Genomic DNA, 15,578 nt, shown 5'->3' with positions numbered 1-15,578 from the left:
ATTGGAGGTCACCTGCAGACTCAGGTGAGTGACAGCAAACCTCAGGCAATGTGGTGGTGCTCTTGCTCTTCTCTCTGCTGTGTATGTGCACCACTGAAATGGTGGGAGACTACCTGTGCAGCTTTTAGTGGCCTGTGAGTGAACATAATTCTGATATTAATTCACCAGGTATTTTTCCTTGTCCATCTCTGTCAGGTATGCACAGCAACAACATTCCCTCTGTTCATTCCAGGAGTGAATTCTTCCTTTCACCTATGCTGAGGAAAAGGATGAATGTTTATTCTGAACACACTTCACATGCTCTAAATAAGCATATGGTCAGGCCACACATCAATTAACCATGCAGCTTTGCAGTGACAAGCAGGCAGACCTATAGATTTTTTATTTGCCCTTGGTATGGAGGACATCTAAAAAAAAGCAGGGCCAGTGTACCACTGTGCTGCAGAGATCCCTCTGAGAGGCTACTGTAGCCAGGCATGATTTGTAACAGATGCTCTGATACATATCAGAAGCCAAATTCACCCTAACTTATCTTCAACTTCCACCAGGCAGAGAGGTACCAATGCAAAACTCTATCCTTCAAGTCCTGGGTGGCCCACTCCTCAGGTCTTGATGAGTTGTGGGTCTGAGCTGGCTAAAAATACCCTGCCAGGCAGGAAACTCCAAGAGCTGTTAAAACAGTTCTTCTAAGGATGCACTGTTTCCAAACAAATGCATAAAACCCTCTTGAAACAGAAACAGGGCAGGATACATCTCACAGAAAGGAAGAGACACATGGCATAGGGCCTTAAGATTCCCTCTATTCAGCCAAGTTCCTTTCAGAGTTTTATTCAATATCATAAAAATATTTGTGCATAACAATTCAAGCATGTCCATTTCCACTAAAGGATGTCCAGGCTCTACAGCCAAATTGTCATACAGCGCTTTGAGTTTTTTTCTATTGTCCTTAGTGATGTTTTGCTTCTCCAAAGAATCCTCAGGGCAGCAAGAAGGAGAGGAGAGACCAGGTATTTAGCAGAACTATCGTGTCTGTCAGTAGCACAAAAGCTTCTCTGCCCCAAATACTGTCAGTCAGGGGTTTGTACCTAACCCTCTTCCTACCACATGCTCTTAGGATCTATCAATTTTCATGGTCACTGAGTGTCATGAGCAGGCATATCTCTAAAGAGACAATACTTGTGTCTTTGATCACATCTGGGAGCTGATTGTCATAATACTCGATATTTACATGAAAATTGTATCTATGTGAAGAAAAAGGAAGCAACTCTACAAATAAACTACTCTCCTGAAATTTTGATCTTTCAGCTACAGAACTGAAGGCTGAAAAACAGGCATCAGATATTGAAAACTGACACAGATAAAATAACCTAGTCAAAAGAGTGAGCTGCAGGTCCTTTACTACAAAGGTCCTTTTACTACAACGTCCTTTACTAGAGCAAGTGGCAATTTTATCTGAAATTGTAAATGACTATAAAAAGAAAAATCAAAGCCAGGATTTACTAATAGCCTTTCTGAGATTTCATGGAAGAAGAAAATGTGCTGAACCTACATAACCAGGAAAGCTGTATTTAGTAGAGGGTGGTTGCAGATTGCTTACAAAGTGACCCGAAATGGTTGAATGGACCTGGAGTCAGGGGCTGTAGGGAAAAACAAATTGAGAGAAAAAACATTGCCCAGTGTGTGCAGTGTCAGAACCCTTGCTTTGTGCAGCACGTCAGTACATGTTTCTGGGATCATAAACATTTCACAATGAATTTCTATTATCACATGGTAGGCACAGCTAAATCCAGGGCACATCACTCACTAGAAGACATGAACAGCTCAGTCTTTCAAGAAGCCTCCCTGGTGACACAGTTGTCTATTCTGTGCTTTGAAGGCTTCATCTCACAACTTAGAAGGCAATGTTTTCCCATTTTAGCAGGGACAAGCTGGAGATTCATGGGAAAAGCTGCTCATACCTCAAAGATCCCCAAAGGAAGGATGGCCTCCAGCCACAGAACACTGCCAATGCAGGATGCCCCACAACCATCCATGTCACCAAACCACAAGGTGGAGGGGATCTTTCAGGTGCCACAGCCTAGACAGTGGCACAAAACAATGCTGACAGCAAGATGTGGCTCATCATCAGGCTGAAGTAAAGGCTGAAGATGAGTAGAAATTGTGGCCACAGATAGCCATAAATCCACCAAGCCGAGGTGGAGGTGTTAGGCCAAAGCCAGTGGTGTTTATGTCCTTGGATAAGGTGGCACTTGCTATGCTGCCTGGAGGTACTGTGAGCCCACACATCTAGGCTTTGTAGAAGCTCATTCTGGATTAACTGGATAGCTGCTCTCACCACTCAGACCCAGGGGAAAAAAAAAATAGACAGAAAAAAATCAGGGTTACATGGTAGAGATGCTTCTTTCAAGATCAAGTTATGAAAAATAAGAATGGCTTAAATGAATTTCTGAATTAGAAGTAATCAGTTTGGTGGTGTAATAAAAAAGCTCTTTTGATCTGTTTGGCTTGTTTGTTTCTTGGTTGTTTTTTATTTTTTTTAATTTTGAACCATCCATCCTTCTAAAACTGAACAATTCCTGCATTATCTCAGTAGGCACTGCTGATTCAAAGGAAGGATTAGTCACAAATCTGTGCCACCCCAGAGCCATTAAAACAGCAATCTGGTAGATGGGAAAAGGGCATACGCATCTGATAACTAAGATGACCTTTCCTACAGATATTTGTGTTTGATTACCAGTATATTTTCTGGATATACATTTTCACCAGTACACTGTAACATCCCAGCTCTTCCTGAATTGTGGAGACAAAAATAAGACAGTCTTTACCACACAACACTGCTGCTTATGCAGTGCAAAATCATGCAAAATCACCAGGACAATTTTATTCTTCCAAATAATGATGATACTTTAATAAACCCTATCAAACTCAAGTATCAGTACCAACCCCAGCATTAAAAGTGTTGAATACAGAGCAGTTTTTCTATGGGAAATTTATGACCAAAGGAAATATTCTAGCCTTGGTATTTTTATAGCATCCATTAATTTTTTAGTGGAGGATGGAGCTACCCAAGATTTAAAATGGTATTCAGTGTGTCCTCTACCTTGAAGAAGATAAGTACCTGCATTGGAACACTGTGCCACAGCCCCCAAAAGATGAGACGACACCTGAGTGCAACTGCTGTTGCCAAAGTACATTCATTAATCAGCCACCATTCTTCTCAACAGACATCCTGCCCGTTTTAGTTACCAAACAAAACCATTCTGACCTTTAATCTCACTCCTCTCTCTGCTCACTAACATTGATGTCCACTGCCAAAATGTACAGACAGGGGTCCTCAAGCCCTTTACATGTGCCACAGACCTTGTTCCCTGAGCTCTCGCTGCTCTGTCACCTCAGCTCTGCCCCTCTCTCCCACTGGTGGCTGCTTCCAAGTAAACATCCTGTAAACTCAACAACCAAGACAAGAAGCACAGACAGCTCATGAGCTGTTCACCAGTGACTTATTACCAAGTGCAGCATGACCTGAGGGGGAAAAAAAAAATTAACTCTCATTTTTGTTCCTCTAATTTAGAAAATGAGGGCACAATTTACTCCAGAAAGCAGATGCCACAGAATTATTAGTGAGTGTTTCCTGGCATTTTGTTCACAGTTTAAACATTCAAATTGGAGTTGCAATAAGTGTTTGTTGAATGTTTAGCACAGTTAAGCTCTGTTTTTCTCTAGAGAAGTATATTTTCAGATGGTACAGTTCACAAACAAATTCTCAATGCCATATTTGTTCAGTGGCATTTCTCCTAGGATCCACAACTCCAGAGCTACACTGAAACATAATTAACCATATAACACATCACTGCAGCTCCTCTGCATCTTCCACTTGCAAACAAACCAGTGCTAAACTCTGTCATATCCCAGCAGCGCTCTCTTCTCAGCTTCCCTTCCTCCTCACCTCAGCTTCCCTTCCTCCTCGTCCTCCCCCTCTAAATTCAAAACCACAAACCTACAGAAAATGTGCCAAGATAATTTCTGAAGAGATGTAAAAAGGAGAACAGCGTTGTGTATATTCCTCACTCAAAATAAGCTTATGTGCCTTTTATACAGACCATACGCATGTTTTCTTAACAATTTTTGAAACTCCCATACTGAAATCAGACAGGAACAAGCCATAATATTCTTTCCTTAATTTCAGGGCTATTACCCCCTGAGGATTTTGGTCCTCTGAACATTTCCAGAACATCTCCATCCTTTCCCAAGTTCAGCAGTGGCTGTGCTGGCACTGTGCAAACACAGCTCGCAACACCACTGAGCTGTTTTTAGCTCCCATGCTGCCTGAGGCTGAGCATCTTCCCCCTCATCACATCCCATTTAGTGATGAGCCATCTATCCTCTTGCTTCTGAATGCTACATTCTCACTTAGGAGATGGAGCCTTAAAAAGACCTACTCCAACCAAAGAGCATGTCTCTATGTGTTCTGCTGTGGAGGCCTTTGCCCCAAAACCAGAACGAGGTCTCGCCCTGCACCTCTTTTGTTCAGTTGTGTGAATAGACTGGACCTGCTGTCTTGCTGGAGCAGCTCAGACTGGCACAGGAGGAGTCAAGCTGGATCCCCCTGCCAGCTCCTGGTAAGACATCTGAACAAATATCCCCATTTTGGGAACAGCTTAACTTCAGATGGTAATTACATTCCATCTTTGAGGGGTTCCTGCTTTTCTAAGCCTGAAGGCTGGACTGCCTCCCCCGTCACAGCCCCAGCCAAGGGCTCTGCTGCCATCCGTACATGGAATGTCACTCCTGTCAGATGGCAGCTCGGGCTGTCAGCCTCGCTGCGCTTCCCCCATGAAACACTGGCACTGGGAAGGCTGAACAAGGAAACTGGGATTACGGGAGGCATCCTTTGCCCCAGAGACGGCACTGCCAGTGCCGGCTGTTATCTCTGCTCTCCAGTTCTCAACCAGGAATAGAGCAGTAACAAATGCACTCCATCCTGCACTGAAAGGCAGCCTGGGCTGGATATCCCAGCTTTTTGATGGCTTTAAGCAAATGCAACAGCACTGGGAGGAGAGGTGAGAGGTGGGGTGGGGAGGCAGTGAGCCATTCAAATTAAAATTGACATTTTTAAAATTTGCTTTGAATCACCTCTAATCTTACATCCTTTTTCTTAAATCCTGAAAAGGTACAGACATGAGGCCAAGATACAGATTAAAAAAATAAATTAACCATTACCATAACTCAAAATATATGCCTAGAAAAAATGCATAGTTAATATTTACAGTAAACATTAATCAAGCCATTAAGCAAAAAAAAGCTTTATTAAAAAAAAAAAAAAAGGAGCATCTCTAAATCTCATCTTTCAGTTCTTCCAGAGCATTTATTTAATTTTAAGCAATAAAACACCAGGTTCTAGGTTTTACAAAAAATCTAAAGAACAAGCAACTTTTAAAATCATTAAGGTGTGAAGTTTTAATTGACTTTTTTGGTTGTCAGAATCATGAGGCGGATATCACTTCATGTGGATGTGCAAAATTGATCAGCTGGATAAATTTGTTCAGCTTTCTTCTATGTTCTGTAGTCCACCAACTTCTACTAAAGAGGCCTCCAGCTTTCTTCATTCTCCCTTGATATGACCAAATTTACCTCTCTACAATGGCTGCATTGTTAACCAGTCACTTAATTAACACAATTAATATATAGCTGAATGTCTCATTACATCCCTTCAAGATAAGTAAGTTTCTGTAACAACATTCAATTTCCATGCTAGGATGTGTGAATTATTATAGTTGACTCAACCCAAGAAATTGTATCTCCTTAAATGGGATTACAGCAAGTAGGTTTCCATTTGGAGTTATTTTAATACTCAGTAAAGCAAAATGAATCAGTATAATAATATTAGTATCATAATAATCTTAATTTTTTTTTAGCTTAAAAACTTGCTAAAATAGAACACACCAAGTCTCTTGGGAAATCTGTTTGAGAAACACACCATCCAATTTATTCTGTTTTACTTTGGAGTGTTACTTCCAGCTACCTGTAACTAATGAGAATCCAGAAGGAGAGAAGAAACATAAAAGTGAGTTGCTCATTAATAAAAGGAACTGCGTGGACAGCATGTACCCTCTCTTCAAACTGCAAATAATAAAGCTACCAATTCAGAGCAGAAAAAGCCAGCATTGCCTTTTCAGTGATGCTTTCTCCTAAAAGCATCATGCCTTATGATAAACACCTTCTGTGTTCAAGTGGAGACCTTCCAATCACAACAATGATAGGTTGTTTCCATTAGAAATTGGCTGAGAATTATTTTTATTCAATTTAATTCTTTCTACAATTCTAGCTTTTCCCGCAAACAAATGCAAGTACAAGGGGAAAGAAAACAAATATTCCTCCAACCCTCACTTACTCATTTTTTAAGCTTTTTTAAGCTCTCTGAGGTAAACAGCAAGCACTTTTAGTGACAGTTTCTGAGTAATGATGGGGAAGAGAGGGGAAGTGGTTGAAAGCACCACTGGCTTCTTAATGCCAACTCTTTTATGTTACTCAGGGAACACATGTTCAATCACTGCTTATGAAACAGCTTTGACAACATATACAGGAGCTTTTTGCTTGATGTTTGCTTAAATGAAGCTCCATTTATTGTAGAAGCAATTGCTTATAGTTTACTTTTTGGCATGGTTCTTTAGTATTTTTTTGTTAAACAGAAGCAACTCACATTCTTAATAATAGATTAGTCAGTGGCTGTCTTCTCTGGAGCCTTTGTTACCAAGAGGTTTCACTGCAATCCAGCTCTTCTGAGAAGAAGTTTAGAGAAAATATCAGAAGGGTGGTAACAACAGAATTTCTAACACCTGACCTTTCCAGGAAGAAAAACAAGTGAGACACATTAGAAGACCCCATCCCCACTTAGGGACTTTACTTTTAACGTCACACCATTGCACATGATGCCTGCTTCCAAGAAAGCAGTAGGCTCAGTGTTTCATTTTTGAACAGAGAACATAACAATCACATTAAAGCTTTAGCAAAACATGTTTACAGAAGTCCCTGCATTTTTATTACACTGTATTGTTCCTTGAAGAAAGATTTTCCTAAGTGAACAAAGGCTGCAGCAGACTGAATTAGACTTGAAGTCCGAAAGAGATCACATGTCATACACTTAGAAATTGTTTTACAACACTGAATTTAACCATATCTAAGGCAGACTGTATTAGCAAGACATTTTAAGGCACGGACTGTGAACCACTATGCTGTTGCTAGCATCTGTTATTTCTTATTAAAGGTACTGTCAACTGGCCTTCTTTCAGTCTGTTAAATAAGGTTCCTCTTCCCTGTTATGTTTTTCATGCATAGATGATTGTAACAAAGGCTTCACAGCAACTTTTCAGAGGCTCAGCTTTGAGCTTGGAATGACAGGGTCATGGGACAACTCTGGACAGGGCTCAGGATTCCCTGGTCCAGCAGTCACTGGTCAGCAGTCCATCAGTCAAGGTCAGATGAGGCTGGTCACAGCTGTGCTCCCTGGGGGATGGAATGCCCCGGAGCAGACCTGGCACCGCCACTGTGGGCAGCCCACACCCTGCCTCCTCAGAGTCTTTTCCTTGTGCACCATCTGAACCCCTCTGGATTGGGCCAGCTGATGCCTCCTGTGCCTTTGGCTCTCTTTTTATCACCTCCCTCCCTGTGGTACCAGGGGCTGCTGCCAGCACCTCCAGAGCCATCTTCTTCCAGACTGAGCCAGCCTGTCCCTCAGCCTTTCCTCATGGGGCAACTACTCCAGCCATGACCATCATGCTTTCAATACTCTAGAAAATGGCTCCTTCCCTGGAGGAGAGTGCATCCTGTTTTGCAAGGAAACGAGAAAGGTGACACACTCCACAACATCATCTGACTCCTTGTGTCCAGGGAACCACAATCCCGTGTCCAAGCCTGACTCTGCTACAGGCAGGGTTGCAGCTAAATCAGAGTCTTCCCATCACAAGTTGTCTCTGTGACAGCATCCCATCCATCCTCTGGAAGAAATGGCAACAATTGCAGACCTCTGCCCTGCTCTTCAATTCCAGGGTGGCTTTCCTTTTTTTTTTTTTTTTTTTTGAGCAGTTTATAAAGCCAGTCCTCAAAGTTTCTATTCATACAAACAGCAGAGAAACTTCAGCACTCCCACTGTATTGTGGACTTAAATCAAGATGAAGTGCCATATGATCGCTTAACACTTTTTGTGTCATCTGCCAAAGCAAACAATGCTACTCACAACTGGCTAAGACCTGAGAAGTATGTATACTTCAGGCAAACCATATCCTTTTACTATGGAGGAAATTCTAAATTAAACACTATTTTCAGAGACAGAATTTCTAGACATCATCTTCCCATCTTGTGCTTCCTTTAGTCCTCTTACCCAACCAAACCTCATCCGCAAGAGACAGAAGAGACATACAAAGGTATACTTCCAAGAAAAATCTTACCAACACTATTTAATGGAAACTCCCTTAATTAAGAACTATAAAATCCACCTTTATAGACAGAAATTGCTTATGAACAAAGCATACTATGTATTGCCCAGGAACTAAAGCTATTTTTGATAAGGCAGAGGAAGGGTAAAGAATCATCTCAATGACAATCTCTTTGTCATCACTCAGTGAAATACCACAGAGGAATTTCATCAGTTAGTATGAAATATTTAAGAGCTGCCAATGTTTCTGCATCTGTCTGAGCAAGACCAAGGTACCTTGTAATGAAAAGGACAAAAAATATCAATGGGTCAGGTGCTCAGCTAAGGGATACAAATGACACAAGACTCCAAAGCAGGCAAAACAAAACTTAAAAGGGACATTGAGCCTGAGCAAAGGGCAGAACTTTATACAGACAGAACACCAAGCTGTATGGTGTTGAATGCTGCACATCTTCCAAGGGCATTTCAATAACTCCAAAGCTGCATTACTAATCACAGTTCCAGGTTGCTCAGGAGCCTATGGACAAACTTCTGGATTTCCAACAGAATGTTGTGAATTCGTTGCAAAGGTAATTGAAAAAGGCTAAAATAAAAGGCTACCCGTTTGTCCATGTGGGCTGGAAAGCAGTATAAATTATTCCCTCTGTTCTGTCTCAGCAGGTGTTTAGAACTGCAAGCATAAACACCACTGTGTACTGTAAACCCACTTCACCTTCCTCTGTTGGATGGAATATGTGGACAGGATGGGGAAAGACAACAGAGATAGCTTTGCTATAATTATATGTGTAGTAAATACTGCTTAATCTGTAGATTAAAAGAAGAAGCATCAAAAAGAAAAAAGCAAGTGATCCCTGATCTGCAATTGTTTTTCTGGGATCTTCCTAGGGATGCAGAAAATGGAATATTTTTCATTCAGAGCTGCATCCTTGCAGTGCAACCCAGCACAGAAACTGCCTCTACCTCTGAGTTCAGCATGGAAAGATGTCACATACCAAAGCAAACATGCAGAAAACCTCTGCTGCATATATTTAGTGCTTTTTGTGCTCTGGGAAGCCAGCTGAAATCCTCCTGTCAAAGTGCTTCAGCCTGGGTGCACTTGGCCAGAGCTCCACATCCCAAGGCTGCTCAAGGTCTGTCTCCACACGTACAGTGCAAACCTGACCCTGGTAAAATCATCACCTCCCTTTGCTGACTGTTTTTTTTGGCTGCAGTCAGATGCACTGCCTCAGCCACAGCTAAACCATGTGAAGGACTCCTGCTGCCAGCCCACTCCAGCCCTGCCCTGGTCTCTGGGCAGAGGCCACACTCCCTCTCTGCAGGATGCCACTGCCCTTCTCTGCCCTGCCAAGGTAAGGGCACAAGTTTGCACGTCCTACCCAATCTTTCACCACAGCACAAGTTAAACACTTCCACTGGCATGGTTTTAAGATCCATCCCTTGGATGCATTTGAAATGAAGCAGGCTGCATCCCACGTTTCTGGGAGCGATGCAACCACTGGTGAGAAACTGTTGTGGGAGCTGTCTCTGGCACCAGCTGGGAGGCACCCAGCCCAGGCTGCGGTGTGGCAGCTACCTGGAGCACAGGGAGAGCCGTGTGGGGCTGCCGGGAGGCCAGCTCCTTGCAGCAGGGAAGGATGTTTGGCTCCATCCAAGTGCAAGAGGATGAGGCGGGGCAAGACCCCACAGAAGGGTTTGTGCTTGTTCCTAGAAAAAAAGACATCACTAGGCACCTTGTCCTTCCTCTTGCTAATATCAAACAAAAGAATAAAGTCAAATGGAATTACTTTAGAAACACAGTGGTGCTCTGTCTTTAGTGGGGAATGAAGGCTTTAATATACATAAATGATTGTAAAAGATCTAGAAGGAGAGCTTTGTGCAATGTAAATGCAGAAAAATATTTTCAAAGAAATCAACATTATCCAGTGAGCATTTTATTAAATTAATTTCATTTATATATGTACATTCATGCCCAGAGAGCAAGGCCATTTGATACAATTTCTACAACAGGAAAAAACATAGCAAATCAACGTAATACACTATTAAATCTTTCTAAAGAAAATAAAAATTAAAAATTAAAAAAAAAAATCAACCAAACACAACCACCTCAAAGAAACCTACCCACAGTAATTTTATAGGGAGATAATGAAAGAGAAAAGACACACAAGTATTGTGATGCTATTAATGTTGGCAAGACAAGAAAGGAGAAAATGGGCAATCCTCAGTTGTGTAACAAAACAAATAATCAGAACAAAAACCACCACTTAAAAGTCAATAAAAGCACATGTATTCATAAAGATCTTGCTAGATAAGCTCACAACACCTTTTCATATTTCTCCTCCATTATCCTTCTCATGACACGGGGAGAGTGCTATAGCATCCTGCTGTGCAGAAAAAAGCAGAAGAGGATGTTCAGATGTAGCCTTAACCAGAAGAAACAGCAGTGGCAGTAGGAAGCAAATTAAAGACTAAACAAAAACTTGTAAGCAATTGAGAGAAACTGATTGTGGAAGAAGCTGGGCTTTATTGTGACCACAGTAATCGAGTGTTTGCACTGAGTCAAGAAAACAAAGAAAATTATTGCACTACTGGCAATCAACCCTGTATCAGGAAGTATTAAATTATGGACAAGGAAAGCAACACAACAGCTTATGAAGATGAGGAACGACAGGGTTTGTATTCATAGCTCATTATCAGAAACATCTCAGACCTATTGAGCTTACTTTGAGAGGACTATGGAGAAAAAAAGGCAGGATCAAAACTTCCACAACTGTGCACTCCCATGGAGCAAAGAATTGAAAGATATAATCACCAAGCCTTGAGCAGCAGAAGTTATAAAGCTCAGCATCCTATGGAGCACCCACACAAATTTTCTGATGTCTATTAAGCTGAATTCTTGCTACAGTGCTTCCTTCAGTGGGGGCATAAACCGCATGTCCCTCATCTCCCTGGCCACCAGAAGCCTTGAGGTTTGTAAAATTTCATCACTTTGAAATCTCTGTTCTTCTGCTTTTATTGGCAGAAATTAATCCCCAAGGGTAAACAAAATATACCAAGGCAATGAGGGGAGCTATCAGTCAGACAGCATTATTATTGTTTCAGCTTCATCTCCTTAGGAAACCAGGCTGAAATTAATATAGTCAGGGCAGAAGGGAAGAAATAACAAACATAAATCTAAAATGGGAAAAACTTCTAAAACTAGAATTTTAAAGTCAAGTACAGAAGACATTATTTCACGTGAGGAAAGCCAGATTTGGGAGCTTTTCACAAACAGATCACCATTTCTGACTTTCTAGGATTCCTGCTAAGCCACACTCTTAGGCTGCAATGAAAATCTGGATGATCCCCTTGTAAAAACGCAAATGCCAGAATCTTAATCCATTCTAACACAGATGTTTGACTGTCTAAATACTTCTACCAGACAAGATCACTTGGATTTATTTTTGTAATTCTCCCCTTTCAGTGGTGGGGGTGACCCCACGGGTCTGAGTGGCCAGTCTGGATGCCACAGAGTGCAAAAAATCAGTCCAAAATCCTGAACTGTTCTACTGCTCACAAAACTCCTTGAGAGAACGAGGTGTACCCTAGGGAGAAGCTGCAATGCACAGAGGCTCTTTGGACATCAAAAAGTGTAGAGAACACACCAGTGTCCCTCACTTTCCCCCCAAAGCCAGTCAAGAGGAAGCTGCGCCCAGAGAACTGAGTGTGGTCCTGAGGCATCTTCACCAGGAGGAGAAATCAACAAAGTACAACAAAAAGGCCAGCAGGAGTTCAGGGAACACATGATCTTTAGCTGGTGGAGATAACTATACAAATGATTCCTCACAGATTTTTCCACCCCACATTTTAGAAACTGAAGGAAACAGTTACATTCTGAAAGGCTCATTAAAAACCTTCATCAGTATACTAACAGAAAATATTATTTGCTAACAGGATAGTCAGTGAATGGACACAAGGGAGTTTTGCACTTTCAGACACATTAACAATATGACCTGAGTTTCTCTGCATTTCATGATTTGCATCAATGTTTTTAAAGTTTATTGTGAATTTCAAGTTCATGCATATTTTTATAGCATACTGATGTGTTATGCTGTTTTGCCTTAATTTGTAACTGACATGACACATCTAACTAAAAAAAAAAGAAAAAGAAAAAAGAAAAGAGACTGGTCTCTGTTCCAACAGGATGTATTACAAAACCAAGGTCTTCACTCTAATAGTACACTAAATTGTGTGCTTTTAGAAGTTATGTGAGTATTTATAATTAAGGTTCAAATTATCTTACTTAAATATGTAAGTATTTGCTATCAACCACAATGTAATATTTCAAAAACATTACGGCATGCACATTCAACTTCAAAACTTCAAAAAGAGTATTATAAGTTGAAACAAAAAAACTCACTATCTCAGACCATTCTCATCCCCATGACTTCTTCAGTTAGAAAAGGTAAACAAAGTGTCATCGTCTTTCCTTCAGCTGTTTTTAAGGTCTCTGTTATGATCAAATTTTTCATCAAGAAATGTTTTTTTTTTCCCTAGATACAGAAGGTGATGAAGTTATACTGTGTAAGTCAATATGCCCTACTTCCACATTAACCAGTCCTAACCACAATGCTCCCAAAGGTACACAGTAATTTTATCCACTGCTTCAGGAATTTTTAATACTTTTTCACTTCTCTGTTTGCTAAAAACACTTGCCTGCTCTGCAGAGTCCACAAATGACTTCAACAACTGCTAAGAAGCATCATTTATAACTGGATTAAGAAAAATTCTCTTATGGCCAACATTCTGTGGCAATCAGAAGGAATAAAAAAATTCCTGTCTTGCATGTGATCCAAATACAAGGACATTCCTTGCAAACACAGAAAGCTGAAAGTCGGTGATGCATTTTAAGTGGCCTTCTAGGAATATATTTTGCATCCACAAACTGCATGTTAGTTGTTCATTATCGTGTCCGTCCAACTTAAATGATGGACTTCATGTGCAAGGCTTATACTTCAAATACGTGTTCTAATATACCTAATCAGTAAATTACTCTCTAGCCTTCGTGTTGCCACCACTGACTAATTTGACCATTTAAACATAATTTCAGGAAGGAGACGTGCTTAAAAATCGCACCTGGCGCGCTTCTGATTGCTTTTCTGCCGGAGAAAAAGTCATTTCAGTTTCCTTCCCGATGAGAGGCAGCCTATGTATGACACCGATTAGCGGCTTCCCCGAAAGCTTAATAATACCTGGCGCTAAGAAACATTAAACCCGGTCAGTCCGGGAGCACCCAGGGCAGGGAGGCACAGCCAGATCACCCGCGACCTATCCCGAAGAACTGGGACACGGTGCTCGGCCACGGGACCACCCTCCCCAGCAGCTTCCCCGCTCCTCGCCCGCCCTCCGCTCCAAACTTCTCCCGTTCCCTTCGGTGCCGAAGGGCTGCCCAGGGCCGGCAGGGACGCTCAGGTACCCGGGCACTCCGCGCCGCCGGGAACGCTCCGGCTGGCGGGCGCAGGGCGCGCGGCCCCTCCGCTCCTGCGGGATGTTCCCGGCCGGCCGATCCAGCCCCGGCAGCCCCGGCCCGGCCGCAGCGGGACCCGCCCGCGCCTCTCGCCCCCCGCCCGGCCCCGGCTTCCCCCGCCGCCGCCGCCCTCACCCGGCGCCGCAGGTCCTGCCCTGGGATGGCGCTGCGCCGGGAGCCGCGGCCGTGCCCGGGGCGGCGGGATGCGGTGCCGGGTGCCGCCCGGGAGGCGGCGGGATGCCGTGCCCGCCCCCCGGCGCGCCCGTCCCGGCGGGAGCAGCGAGGGCGGGCCGCAGCCTGGAGGCGGCCGGCGTGGGGCACCAGTCCCCACAGCAGCGAGCCCCGGCTGGCTCGGGCTGCCGCTGCCGCCGGGAGAGGGCACCGGGCTGGGACACCCCCCCATCCCCGGCAGCCAGCGCGGAGGGACGCACCTGCCGAGGGTCCCTGTCCCCGCTGCCCTCACAGCGCGCAGAGCTGTCCCGCTGCAAAGTGATGGGGGAGGAAGGAGCAGTCCCGGTGCTCTGAAAACAACAGGGGAAACAGCTCTTACCTGGAGCTTTGCTGACTTTACTCCCTTTTCTTTCCTCTCTTTTTGGCTGCAGTCCCTCAAACTGCACCAGCAAAATGACACAGGACATCCTCCCACTCCTGCCCGACGCAAGCAGCGAGCGTGTGACAAAAAGTTGGCACCTGGATGTGGCCATGTGTGACCCTTTTTGGCTCCGAGCCTTGTTACGTCGCACAGGGAGAGGCCGTGGTGCAGCTGCACGCCTCTGTCAAGGCTGCCGGCCTCCGGGACATGCCTTCATGCAGGAGTTTGGAAAAATCCAGCCTTGGCCTGGAAACAGCAGTCTTTGCCGTTTTCCACTTTAAAATGGTGCCCTGTGAAGAGTGCTGCAAGTTGTCTGTCTTAAGACTGTGTTCAGTGGAAACACAAAATTAACATCTTCAGGCATATTCTACCACATTATACCAAACTGGCTTTGAAAGCTTTTTAAAAGATTTAGATATTTTGAGCACAACATAGATTTGTTGGTTGGGTTTTTATTTTTTTTTTTTTAATTGTACCAAAAGGACTCGAGGCTCTCTCTTTTGAAATCACTTTAAACAGATTTAAAAATCACACTACAGTCAATCTATCTATATACATATACATATACATATGAGATTTAATCCAGCTGTTCCCTATATCCAGTCAGAACCAAATGAAAAGGGAATCTGCACAGTGATTTTCCATTTATACTCAGAAACTTTCCATTTATATTCTGAGAACTGGACAAATGCAGACAAAGGTGGGTATCTTACCTGTGTTTTTCAGTGTTTGCACTACAAACCATGTCAAACTTTTTATCATATTTATTTATAATAACAAATACAGAGAAACGGAGGATTAGAATTTTATTCCATTTTGAAAATGAGGTTGGCTTTCATAAACCTAAAATCCCTTGGTTTTATTTCTTACATATTTCTGGCATGACCTAGAATACTTAGGATCTATTTTTAACATTGTTTAAGACTTGTGGTTAAAGTAAGCCTATTTACAATGGGAACTTTAAACACCAAATAACTCAGGTGATGGCTTAGAATTGGTTGATTATGTTCCATTTTTATTACATCTTTCCAAATGTCCTCTTAAAGTACAAG

The 15,578-nt window shown here is 42.8% G+C and overlaps 1 protein-coding gene across 3 annotated transcripts in view; it reads right to left on the bottom strand.

Annotated features, from left to right (window-relative positions):
* PKIB (cAMP-dependent protein kinase inhibitor beta) overlaps positions 1-14,702 on the bottom strand; it is a 53,548-nt gene extending 38,846 nt beyond the window's left edge. Inside the window, exon 1 of one of the 3 annotated variants that reach the window (XM_064413055.1) lies at positions 14,485-14,702. The gene's annotated coding sequence lies outside the window, so the exon portion shown is untranslated. Of the gene's footprint in view, positions 1-14,069; positions 14,142-14,365 lie in introns of those variants that run through there. The other 2 variants (XM_064413056.1, XM_064413052.1) reach the window with 2 other exon arrangements.
* Between the last annotated feature and the right edge of the window lie 876 nt (positions 14,703-15,578).

This window comes from Passer domesticus, chromosome 3 (genome assembly GCF_036417665.1).
Source record: "Passer domesticus isolate bPasDom1 chromosome 3, bPasDom1.hap1, whole genome shotgun sequence".
NCBI classification, from domain to species: domain Eukaryota; kingdom Metazoa; phylum Chordata; class Aves; order Passeriformes; family Passeridae; genus Passer; species Passer domesticus.
Note: the sequence above shows the minus strand (reverse complement) of the source record. Positions and strands in the feature narration are given on the sequence as shown.